The sequence below is a fragment of the Ambystoma mexicanum genome, chromosome 12 (assembly GCF_040938575.1).
Source record: "Ambystoma mexicanum isolate Mex_15411 chromosome 12, UKY_AmexF1_1, whole genome shotgun sequence".
In the NCBI taxonomy this organism is placed as follows: domain Eukaryota; kingdom Metazoa; phylum Chordata; class Amphibia; order Caudata; family Ambystomatidae; genus Ambystoma; species Ambystoma mexicanum.
Genome location: NC_090936.1, coordinates 1,175,726,778 through 1,175,739,291, shown reverse-complemented (window position 1 = coordinate 1,175,739,291; position 12,514 = coordinate 1,175,726,778). Strand labels below are relative to the sequence as shown.

Sequence of the window (12,514 nt, the reverse complement as noted above, 5' to 3'; positions counted from 1 at the left end):
CACAGCACCAGTGTTAGTAGGACTAGAGCCTGGGCGCCCTGATGGGCTTCACAGCGCCTGTGTTAGTAGGACGAGAGCCGGGGTGCCTTGGTGGACTTCACGGCGCCTGTGTTAGTAGGACTGGAGCCAGGCGCCCTGGTGGACTTCACAGCGCCTGTGCTAGTAGGACTAGAGCTGGCGCACGCTGGTGGACTTCACGGTGCCTGTGTAAGTAGGCCTAGAGCCGGGGCACCCTGGAGGACTTCACAGCGCCTGTGTTAATACGACTAGAGCCGGGGTGCCAATGTGGACTTCAGTGTCTGTGTTAGTAGGCTGGAACCGGGGCGCCCTGGTGGAATTCACAGTGCCTGTGTTCGTAGGACTAGATCCTGGGTGCCCTGGTGGACTTCACGGCGCCTGTGTTAGTAGGACTAGAGCCGGGGTGCGCTGGTGCACTTCACAGGGCCTGTGTTAGTAGGACTAGAGCCGGGGCACCCTGGTGGACTTCACGGCGCTTGTGTTAGTAGGACTAGATGGCTACCTGGTGGACTTCACAGCGCTTGTGTTAGTAGGACTGGAGCTGGGCACCCTGGTGGGCTTCACAGCACCTGTGTTAGTAGGACTAGAGCTGGGGCATGCTGGTGGACCTCACGGCACCTGTGTTAGTAGGACTAGAGCCAGGGCATCCTGGTGGACTTCACGGCAACTGTGTTAGTAGGACCAGATGGCTTCCTGGTGGACTTCACAGCGCCTGTGTTAGTAGGACTAGAGCCTCGGCGCCCTGGTGGACTTCACGGCACCTGTGTTAGTAGGACTAGAGCCGGGGTGCCCTGGTGGACTTCACAGCGCCTGTGTTAGTAGGACTAAAGCCGAGGCGCGCTGGTGGACCTCACGGCACCGGTGTTAGTAGGACTAGAGCCAGGGCGCCCTGGTGGACTTCACAGCACCTGTGTTAGTAGGACCAGAGCATGGGCACCCTGGTTGGCTTCACAGCACCTGTGTTAGTAGGACTAGAGAGAGGCGCCCTGGTGGACTTCAGAGTGCCTGTGTTAGTAGGACTGGAGCCTGGGCGCCCTGGCGGGCTTCACAGCGCCTGTGTTAGTAGGACTTGAGCTGGGGCAGGCTGGTGGCTTCACGGCGCCTGTGTTGGTAGGACTCAAGCCAGGGCACCCTGGTGTGCTTCACGGCGCCTGTGTTAGTAGGACTAGAGCCTGGATGCCCTGGTGGACTTCACAGCACCCGTGTTAGTAGGACTAGAGCCGGGGTGGACTTCACAGCGCCTGTGTTAGTAGAACTGGAGCCGGGGCGCCCCGGTGGACTTCACAGCACCTGTGTTAGTAGGACTAGAGCCTGGGCGCCCTGTTGGACTTCACGGCGCCTGTGTTAGTAGGACTAGAGCCAGGGCACCCTAGTGGGCTTCACGGCGCCTGTGTTAGTAGGACAAGATGGCTCCCTGGTGGATTTCCCAGTGCCTGTGTTAGTAGGACTGGAGCCTGGCACCCTGGTGGGCTTCACAGCGCCTGTGTTAGTAGAGCCAGAGCCGGGGCATGCTGGTGGACCTCACGGCACCTGTGTTAGTAGGACTAGAGCAAGGCGCCCTGGTAGACTTTAAAGCGCCTGTGTTAGTAGGACTAGAGCCTGGCTGTCCTGGTGGGCTACAGGGCGCCTGTGTTAGTAGGACTAGAGCCGGGACGCACTGGTGGACTTCACGGCGCTTGTGTTAGTAGGACTAGAGCCAGGGCGCCCCTGGTGGGCTTTACGGCGCATGTGTTAGTAGGACTAGATGGCTCCCTGGTGAACTTCACAGCGCCTGTGTTAGTAGGACTGGAGCCTGGCACCCTGGTGGGCTTCACAGCGCCTGGGTTAGTAGGACTAGAGCCGGGGCGCACTGGTGGACCTCACGGCACCTGTGTCAGTCGGACTAGATGGCTCCCTGGTGGACTTCACAGTGCCTGTGTGAGTAGGACTAGAGCAAGGCACCCTGGTGGACTTTAAAGCGCCAATGTTAGTAGGTCTAGAGCCTGGGTGCCCTGGTGGACTTCACACACCTGTGTTAGTAGGACTAGAGCTGGGTCTCCCTGGTGGACTTCATGGCACCTGTATTAGTAAGACTAGAGCCTGGGCACCCTGGATGGCTTCACAGCGCCTGTGTTAGTAGGACTAGAGCAAGGTACCCTGGTGGACTTTAAAGCGCCTGTGTTAGTAGGTGTAGAGCCTGGGTGCCCCGGTGGGCTTCACAGCACCTGTGTTAGTAGGACTAGAGGCTGGCTGCCCTGGTGGGCTACAGGGTACCTGTGTTAGTAGGACTTGAGCGGGGGCGCGCTGGTGGACTTCACAGCGCCTGTGTTAGAAGGACTAGAGCTGGGGCGCCCTGGTGTACTTCACAGTGCCTGTGTTAGTAGGACTAGAGCCGGGGCGCCCTGGTGGACTTCACGGCACCTGTGTTAGTAGGACTAGATGGCTCCCTGGTGGACTTCACAGCGTCTGTGTTAGTAGGACTAGAGCCTGGGAGCCCTGGTGGACTTCACAGTGCCTGTGTTAGTAGGACTAGAGCCAGGGCACCCTGGTGGACTTCACGGCGCCTGTGTTTGTAGGACTAGAGCCTGGTCGCCCTGGAGGACTTCACGGCGCCTGTGTTAGTAGGACTAGAACCGTCGAGCACTGGTGGACTTCACGGCGCCTGTGTTAGTAGGACTTGAGCCGGGCGCCCTGGTGGACTTCACGGAACCTCTGTTAGTAGGACTAGATCCGGGGCAACGTGGTGAACTTCACAGTGTCTGTGTTAGTAGGACTGGAGCCCGGGCGCCCTGGTGGACCTCACGGCGCCTGTGTTATTAGGACTAGAGCCTGGCGCCCTGGTGGACTTCAAAGTGCCTGTCTTAGTAGGACTAGAGCCGGGGCACCCTGGTGGACTACTAGGCACCTGTGTTAGTAGGCCCAGAGCCTGGCACCCTGGTGGACTTCACAGTGCCTGTGTTAGTAGGACTAGAGCCGGGGCACCCTGGTGGACTACTAGGCACCTGTGTTAGTAGGACCAGAGCCTGGCGCCCTGGTGGACTTCACAGTGCCTGTGTTAGTAGGACTAGAGCCGGGGCGCGCTGGTGGACTTCACGGCGCCTGTGTTAGTAGGACTAGAGCCTGGGCACCATGGTGGACTTCACAGCGCCTGTGTTAGTAGGACTAGAGCCTGGGCGCCCTGGTGGGCTTCACAGTGCCTGTGTTAGTAGGACTAGAGCCGGGGCGCCCTGGTGGACTTCAGGGCACCTCTGTTAGTAGGACTAGAGCCGGGGCGTCCTGGTGGACTTCACAGTGCCTGTGTTAGTAGGACTAGAGCCTGGGCACTTTGGTGGACCTCACGGCGCCTGTGTTAGTAGGACTAGAGCCAGGGCACCCTGGTGGGGTTCACGGCGCCTGTGTTAGCAGGACAAGATGGCTCACTGGTGGATTTCACAGCGCCTGTGTTAGTAGGACTGGAGCCTGGCACCCTGGTGGGCTTCACAGCGCCTGTGTTAGTAGAGCCAGAGCCGGGGCATGCTGGTGGACCTCACGGCACCTGTGTTAGTAGGACTAGAGCAAGGCGCCCTGGTGGACTTTAAAGCGCCTGTGTTAGTAGGACTAGAGCCGGGGTGCCCAGATAGACTTCACAGCACCTGTGTTAGTAGGACTAGAGCCTGGCTGCCCTGGTGGGCTACAGGGCGCCTGTGTTAGTAGGACTAGAGCCGGGACACACTGGTGGACTTCACGGCGCCTGTGTTATTAGGACTAGAGCCAGGGCGCCCTGGTGGGCTTCACGGCGCCTGTGTTAGTAGGACTAGATGGCTCCCTGGTGGACTTCACAGCGCCTGTGTTAGTAGGACTGGAGCCTGGCACCCTGGTGGGCTTCACAGCGCCTGTGTTAGTAGGACTAGAGCCGGGGCGCACTGGTGGACCTCACGGCACCTGTGTCAGTCGGACTAGATAGCTCCCTGGTGCCTGTGTGAGTAGGACTGGAGCAAGGCACCCGGGTGGACTTTAAAGCGCCTATGTTAGTAGGTCTAGAGCCTGGGTGCCCTGGTGGACTTCACAGCACCTGTGTTAGTAGGACTAGAGCTGGGTCTCCCTGGTGGACTTCATGGCACCTGTATTAGTAGGACTAGAGCCTGGGCACCCTGGATGGCTTCACAGCGCCTGTGTTAGTAGGACTAGAGCAAGGTACCCTGGTGGACTTTAAAGCGCCTGTGTTAGTAGGTCTAGAGCCTGGGTGCCCTGGTGGGCTTCACAGCACCTGTGTTAGTAGGACTAGAGCCTGGCTGCCCTGGTGGGCTACAGGGTGCCTGTGTTAGTAGGACTTGAGCGGGGGCGCGCTGTTGGACTTCACAGCGCCTGTGTTAGAAGTACTAGAGCTGGGGCACCCTGGTGTACTTCACAGTGCCTGTGTTAGTAGGACTAGAGCCGGGGCGCCCTGGTGGACCTCACGGCACCTATGTTAGTAGGACTAGAGCAAGGCGCCCTGGTGGACTTTAAAGCACCTGTGTTAGTAGGACTAGAGCCGGGGTGCCCAGATAGACTTCACAGCGCCTGTGTTAGTAGGACTAGAGCCTGGCTGCCCTGGTGGGCTACAGGGCGCCTGTGTTAGTAGGACTAGAGCCGGGACACAGTGGTGGACTTCACGGCGCCTGTGTTATTAGGACTAGAGCCAGGGCGCCCTGGTGGGCTTCACGGCGCCTGTGTTAGTAGGACTAGATGGCTCCCTGGTGGACTTCACAGCGCCTGTGTTAGTAGGACTGGAGCCTGGCACCCTGGTGGGCTTCACAGCGCCTGTGTTAGTAGGACTAGAGCCGGGGCGCACTGGTGGACCTCACGGCACCTGTGTCAGTCGGACTAGATGGCTCCCTGGTGCCTGTGTGAGTAGGACTGGAGCAAGGCACCCGGGTGGACTTTAAAGCGCCTATGTTAGTAGGTCTAGAGCCTGGGTGCCCTGGTGGACTTCACAGCACCTGTGTTAGTAGGACTAGAGCTGGGTCTCCCTGGTGGACTTCATGGCACCTGTATTAGTAGGACTAGAGCCTGGGCACCCTGGATGGCTTCACAGCGCCTGTGTTAGTAGGACTAGAGCAAGGTACCCTGGTGGACTTTAAAGCGCCTGTGTTAGTAGGTCTAGAGCCTGGGTGCCCTGGTGGGCTTCACAGCACCTGTGTTAGTAGGACTAGAGCCTGGCTGCCCTGGTGGGCTACAGGGTGCCTGTGTTAGTAGGACTTGAGCGGGGGCGCGCTGTTGGACTTCACAGCGCCTGTGTTAGAAGGACTAGAGCTGGGGCACCCTGGTGTACTTCACAGTGCCTGTGTTAGTAGGACTAGAGCCGGGGCGCCCTGGTGGACTTCACGGCACCTGTGTTAGTATGACTAGATGGCTCCCTGGTGGACTTCACATCGCTGTGTTAGTAGGACTAGAGCCTGGGAGCCCTGGTGGACTTCACAGTGCCTGTGTTAGTAGGACTAGAGCCAGGGCACCCTGGTGGACTTCACGGCGCCTGTGTTTGTAGGACTAGAGCCTGGTCGCCCTGGAGGACTTCACAGCGCCTGTGTTAGTAGGACTAGAACCGTAGAGCACTGGTGGACTTCACGGCGCCAGTGTTAGTAGGACTTGAGCCGGGCGCCCTGGTGGACTTCACGGAACCTCTTTTAGTAGGACTAGATCCGGGGCAACGTGGTGAACTTCACAGAGTCTGTGTTAGTAGGACTGGAGCCCGGGCGCCCTGGTGGACCTCCCGGCGCCTGTGTTATTAGGACTAGAGCCTGGCCCCCTGGTGGACTTCAAAGTGCCTGTCTTAGTAGGACTAGAGCCGGGGCACCCTGGTGGACTACTAGGCACCTGTGTTAGTAGGCCCAGAGCCTGGCACCCTGGTGGACTTCACAGTGCCTGTGTTAGTAGGACTAGAGCCGGGGCACCCTGGTGGACTACTAGACACCTGTGTTAGTAGGACCAGAGCCTGGCGCCCTGGTGGACTTCACATCGCCTGTGTTAGTAGGACTAGAGCCTGGGCGCCCTGGTGGGCTTCACAGTGCCTGTGTTAGTAGGACTAGAGCCGGGGCGCCCTGGTGGACTTCAGGGCACCTCTGTTAGTAGGACTAGAGCCGGGACGTCCTGGTGGACTTCACAGTGCCTGTGTTAGTAGGACTAGAGCCTGGGCACCCTGGTGGACCTCACAGCGCCTATGTTAGTAGGACTAGAGCCTGGGCGCCCTGGTGGACTTCACAGCACCTGTGTTAGTAGGACTAGAGCCTGGGCGCCCTGGTGGGCTTCACGGCACCTGTGTTAGTAGGACTAGAGCCTGGGCGCCCTGATGGGCTTCAGAGCGCCTGTGTTAGTAGGACTAGAGCCTGGGTGCCTTGGTGGACTTCACGGCGCCTGTGTTAGTAGGACTGGAGCTGGGCGCCCTGGTGGACTTCACGGCTACTGTGTTAATAGGATTAGAGCACGCTGGTGGACTTCACAGTGCCTGTGTAAGTAGGACTAGAGCCGGGGCGCTCTAGGGGACTTCACAGCGCCTGTGTTAGTAGGACTAGAGCCTGGGCACCCTGGTGGACTTCACAGCGCCTGTGTTAGTAGGACTAGAGCCTGGGCGCCCTGGTGGGCTTCACAGTGCCTGTGTTAGTAGGACTAGAGCCGGGGCGCCCTGGTGGACTTCAGGGCACCTCTGTTAGTAGGACTAGAGCCGGGGCATCTGGTGGACTTCACAGTGCCTATGTTAGTAAGACTAGAGCCTGGGCGCCCTGATGGGCTTCACAATGCCTGTGTTAGTAGGACTAGAGCCGGGGCGCCCTGGTGGACTTCAGGGCACCTCTGTTAGTAGGACTAGAGCCGGGGCGTCCTGGTGGACTTCACAGTGCCTGTGTTAGTAGGACTAGAGCCTGGGCACCCTGGTGGACCTCACAGCGCCTATGTTAGTAGGACTAGAGCCTGGGCGCCCTGGTGGACTTCACAGTGCCTGTGTTAGTAGGACTAGAGCCAGGGCACCCTGGTGGACTTCACGGCGCCTGTGTTTGTAGGACTAGAGCCTGGTCGCCCTGGAGGACTTCACAGCGCCTGTGTTAGTAGGACTAGAACCGTAGAGCACTGGTGGACTTCACGGCGCCAGTGTTAGTAGGACTTGAGCCGGGCGCCCTGGTGGACTTCACGGAACCTCTTTTAGTAGGACTAGATCCGGGGCAACGTGGTGAACTTCACAGAGTCTGTGTTAGTAGGACTGGAGCCCGGGCGCCCTGGTGGACCTCCCGGCGCCTGTGTTATTAGGACTAGAGCCTGGCCCCCTGGTGGACTTCAAAGTGCCTGTATTAGTAGGACTAGAGCCGGGGCACCCTGGTGGACTACTAGGCACCTGTGTTAGTAGGCCCAGAGCCTGGCACCCTGGTGAACTTCACAGTGCCTGTGTTAGTAGGACTAGAGCCGGGGCACCCTGGTGGACTACTAGACACCTGTGTTAGTAGGACCAGAGCCTGGCGCCCTGGTGGACTTCACAGCGCCTGTGTTAGTAGGACTAGAGCCTGGGCGCCCTGGTGGGCTTCACAGTGCCTGTGTTAGTAGGACTAGAGCCGGGGCGCCCTGGTGGACTTCAGGGCACCTCTGTTAGTAGGACTAGAGCCGGGGCGTCCTGGTGGACTTCACAGTGCCTGTGTTAGTAGGACTAGAGCCTGGGCATCCTGGTGGACCTCACAGCACCTATGTTAGTAGGACTAGAGCCTGGGCGCCCTGGTGGACTTCACAGCACCTGTGTTAGTAGGACTAGAGCCTGGGCGCCCTGGTGGGCTTCACGGCACCTGTGTTAGTAGGACTAGAGCCTGGGCGCCCTGATGGGCTTCACAGCGCCTGTGTTAGTAGGACTAGAGCCGGGGTGCCTTGGTGGACTTCACGGCGCCTGTGTTAGTAGGACTGGAGCTGGGCGCCCTGGTGGACTTCACGGCTACTGTGTTAATAGGATTAGAGCACGCTGGTGGACTTCACAGTGCCTGTGTAAGTAGGACTAGAGCCGGGGCGCTCTGGGGGACTTCACAGCGCCTGTGTTAGTAGGACTAGAGCCTGGGCACCCTGGTGGACTTCACAGCGCCTGTGTTAGTAGGACTAGAGCCTGGGCGCCCTGGTGGGCTTCACAGTGCCTGTGTTAGTAGGACTAGAGCCGGGGCGCCCTGGTGGACTTCAGGGCACCTCTGTTAGTAGGACTAGAGCCGGGGCATCTGGTGGACTTCACAGTGCCTGTGTTAGTAGGACTAGAGCCTGGGCGCCCTGGTGGACCTCACAGCACCTATGTTAGTATGACTAGAGCCTGGGCGCCCTGGTGGGCTTCACAGTGCCTGTGTTAGTAGGACTAGAGCCGGGGGGCCCTGGTGGACTTCAGGGCACCTCTGTTAGTAGGACTAGAGCCGGGGCGTCCTGGTGGACTTCACAGTGCCTGTGTTAGTAGGACTAGAGCCTGGGCACCCTGGTGGACCTCACAGCGCCTATGTTAGTAGGACTAGAGCCTGGGCGCCCTGGTGGACTTCACAGCACCTGTGTTAGTAGGACTAGAGCCTGGGCGCCCTGGTGGGCTTCACGGCACCTGTGTTAGTAGGACTAGAGCCTGGGCGCCCTGATGGGCTTCACAGCGCCTGTGTTAGTAGGACTAGAGCCGGGGTGCCTTGGTGGACTTCACGGCGCCTGTGTTAGTAGGACTGGAGCTGGGCACCCTGGTGGACTTCACGGCTCCTGTGTTAATAGGATTAGAGCACGCTGGTGGACTTCACAGTGCCTGTGTAAGTAGGACTAGAGCCGGGGCGCTCTGGGGGACTTCACAGCGCCTGTGTTAGTAGGACTAGAGCCGGTGCGCCCTGGTGGACTTCACAGCGCCTGTATTAGTAGGACTAGAGCCGGGGTGCCCTGGTGGACTTCACAGCGCCTGTGTTAGTAGGACTGGAGCCGGGGCGCCCTGATGAACTTCACATCGCCTGTGTTAGTAGGACTAGATCCTGGGTTCCCTGGTAGACTTCACGGCGCCTGTGTTAGTAGGACTAGAGCAGGGGTGCGCTGGTGGACTTCACAGTGCCTGTGTTAGTAGGACTAGAGCCGGGTCGCCCAGGTGGACTTCACGTGGCCTGTGTTAGTAGGACTAGATGGCTCCCTGGTGGACTTCACAGCGCTTTTGTTAGTAGGACTGGAGCTGGGCACCCTGGTGGGCTTCACGGCACCTGTGTTAGTAGGACTAGAGTCGGGGCACGCTGGTGGATCTCACAGCACCTGTGTTAGTAGGACTAGATGGCTCCCTGGTGGACTTCACAGCGCCTGTGTTAGTAGGACTAGAGCCTGGGCGCCCAGGTGGACTTCACGACGCCTGTGTTAGTAGGACTAGAGCCTGGTGCCCTGGTGGACTTCACAGTGCCTGTGTTAGTAGGACTAGTGCCGGGGCACCCTGGTGGACTTCTAGGCACCTGTGTTAGTAGGACCAGAGCCTGGCACCGTGGTGGACTTCACAGTGTCTGTGTTAGTAGGACTAGAGCCGGGGCGTGCTGGTGGACTTCATGGCGCCTGTGTTAGTAGGACTAGAGCCAGGGCGCACTGGTGGACTTCACGGTGCATGTGTTAGTAGGACTAGAGCCGGGGCGCCCTGGTGGACTTCACGGCGCCTGTGTTAGTAGGACTAGAGCTGGGGCATCCTGGTGGACTTCACAGTGCCTGTGTTAGTAGGACTAGAGCCTCGCACCCTGGTGGACCTCACAGCGCCTGTGTTAGTAGGACTAGAGCCTGGGCACCCTGGTGGACTTCACAGCACCTGTGTTAGTAGGACTAGAGCCTGGGCACCCTGGTGGGTTTCACGGCACCTGTGTTAGTAGGACTCGAGCCTGGGCGCCCTGATGGGCTTCACAGCGCCTGTGGTATTAGGACTAGAGCCGGAGTACCTTGGTGGACTTCAAGGCGCCTGTGTTAGTAGGACTGGAGCCGGGCGCCCTGGTGGACTTCACGGCGCCTGTGTTAGTAGGACTAGAGCCTGGGCGCCCTGGTGGACTTCACGGCAACTGTGTTAGTAGGACTAGATGGCTCCCTGGTGGACTTCACAGCGCCTGTGTTAGTAGTACTAGATGGCTCCCTGGTGGACTTCACAGCGCATGTGTTAGTAGGACTAAAGCCGGGGCGCGCTGGTGGATCTCACGGTACCTGTGTTAGTAGGACTAGAGCCAGGGCGCCCTGGTGGACTTCACGGCAACTGTGTTAGTAGGACTAGATGGCTCCCTGGTGGACTTCACAGCGCCTGTGTTAGTAGTACTAGATGGCTCCCTGGTGGACTTCACGGCACCTGTGTTAGTAGGACTAGAGCCGGGGCGCTCGTGGATCCCACGGGACCTGTGTTAGTAGGACTAGAGCCAGGGCGCACTGGTGGACTTCACAGCGCCTGTGTTAGTAGGACTGGAGCCGGGCGCCCTGGTGGACTTCACGGCGCCTGTGTTACTAGGACTGGAGCCGGGCGCCCTGGTGGACTTCACGGCACCTGTGTTAGTAGGACTAGAGCTGGGGTACGCTGGTGGACTTCACGGTGCCTGTGTAAGTAGGACTAGAGCTGGGGCGCTCTGGAGGACTTCACAGCGCCTGTGTTAGTAGGACTAGAGCCGGGGCACCCTGGTGGACTTCACGGCGCCTGTGTTAGTAGGACTAGTGCCGGGGTGCCCTGGTGGACTTCACAGCACCTGTGTTAGTAGGACTGGAGCCGGGGTACGCTGGTGGACTTCACAGCGCCTGTGTTAGAAGGACTAGAGCCGGGTGCCCTGGTGGACTTCACGGTGCCTGCGTTAGTAGGACTAGAGCTGGGGTACACTGTTGGACTTCATGGTGCCTGTGTGAGTAGGACTTGAGCTGGGGCGCTCTGGAGAACTTCACAGCGCCTGTGTTAGTAGGACTAGAGCCGGGGTGCGCTGGTGGACTTCACAGCGCCTGTGTTAGTAGGACTAGAGCTGGGGCGCCCTGGTGGACTTCACGGCGTCTGTGTTAGTAGGACTAGAGCTGGGGTACGCTGGTGGACTTCACGGTGCTTGTGTAAGTAGGACTAGAGCTGGGGTGCTCTGGTGGACTTCACAGCGCCTGTGTTAGTAGGACTGGAGCCGGGGCGCCCTGGTGGACTTCACAGTGCCTGTGTTAGTAGGACTGGAGCCGGGGTGGCCTGGTGGACTTCACAGTGCCTGTGTTAGTAGGACTAGAGCCTGGGCACCCTGGTGGACTTCACAGCGCTTGTGTAAGTAGGACTAGAGCTGGGCACCCTGGTGGGCTTCACGGCGCCTGTGTTAGTAGGACTAGAGCAGGGGCACGCTGTTGGACCTCACAGCACCTGTGTTAGTAGGACTAGAGCCGGGGCGCCCTGGTGGACTTCACGGCACCTGTGTTAGTAGGACTAGAGCCGGGGCGCCCTTGTGTGCTTCGAGGCGCCGGTTCCGCTGCACGTTTACTCCGATAAATATGCCCTCCTTAGGAACTCTCTTAGGACCTCAGGAACCTGCACTAAGATTCTTTTCTGGGGTATGTCTGAGGATGGTAGGGATTTGGGGTCTTGTGTATTAAGGGGTCTTCTGTTAACATTATTGCGTTGTGTTGATGCCCAATGGTAAAGGGGTGGCGGCAAGCCCTATCCTACGGTGTGTGCTTTTCCCTCTAGTTTACATGTTGCTTTGGAGGAGGCTGAGAGGCCATTCTTGAAGCAGAAAAATCTCATTTTTGAGGTTTAGATGTCAGAAACCGCCGCCACCTGAATCGTCCTCGGTTAATGCTACAATCAGATATACACAACTGTAAACCCAATGTTATTGCATGTGTTGATTTCTTGCGGTATAACCCTTAGATACGCTACTTATCCACGACTGACCTGTCTATATAAATGCGGATATTTTTAGATGGAGGATTCGCATTTTCTTTTTAGAATAACTTTTTATTGGGTGTTCACAACAAAAGTAGGCTCATGTACGTCGAACTTTTCTGAACATCCTGGTCCAGAGAAAAAAGTGAAAAAAACAATACCATATGCTTTCAAGTAAATTACAACCCCACCTCTAATCGACTTCCCACCCCTTGTGGTCCCAAGACCCCAAAATGAGTTTCAGATTACCCCAGCAGATGGAAGAGAGGAAAGAGTCCCCAATCCCAGCGCCCCGTTTTCTGCTCTGGTCCCTCAGTGATAGTGACAGATCTTACCCTCCAATGAGAAACATCAGGTCTAAGCCCTTGCGGACCCCCTGCAGCGCAGAGGTTTCCAATGTCTCAGAGTTATTGCCCTTGTATTTCCCAGGACAGGAGTCCTTTATTTGTTGGTTAGTTATTATGGTTTCCTCACAGGCCTACGCCCCCAAAGAGCAATGGCAGGAAATGTATTGAGGGCAAAGTCTTAGACCAAAGTGCCCGTACCGTGGGACCACACCAGGTCATATGAATAACAGAACCCATAGCATCACAAACCCCCCATACTTGAAAGACAAAGAGACCCTTCTCTTGCATCCAAGCCCCCAATATCTCCCCCCACGCCCTACCGATCATCTGAAATGCTCATCCC

The 12,514-nt window shown here is 58.0% G+C and overlaps 1 protein-coding gene across 1 annotated transcript in view; it reads left to right on the top strand.

Annotated features, from left to right (window-relative positions):
- Nucleotides 1-12,514, top strand: part of NTN4 (netrin 4) — a 626,566-nt gene that overhangs the window by 388,921 nt on the left and 225,131 nt on the right. The window lies entirely within an intron of this gene.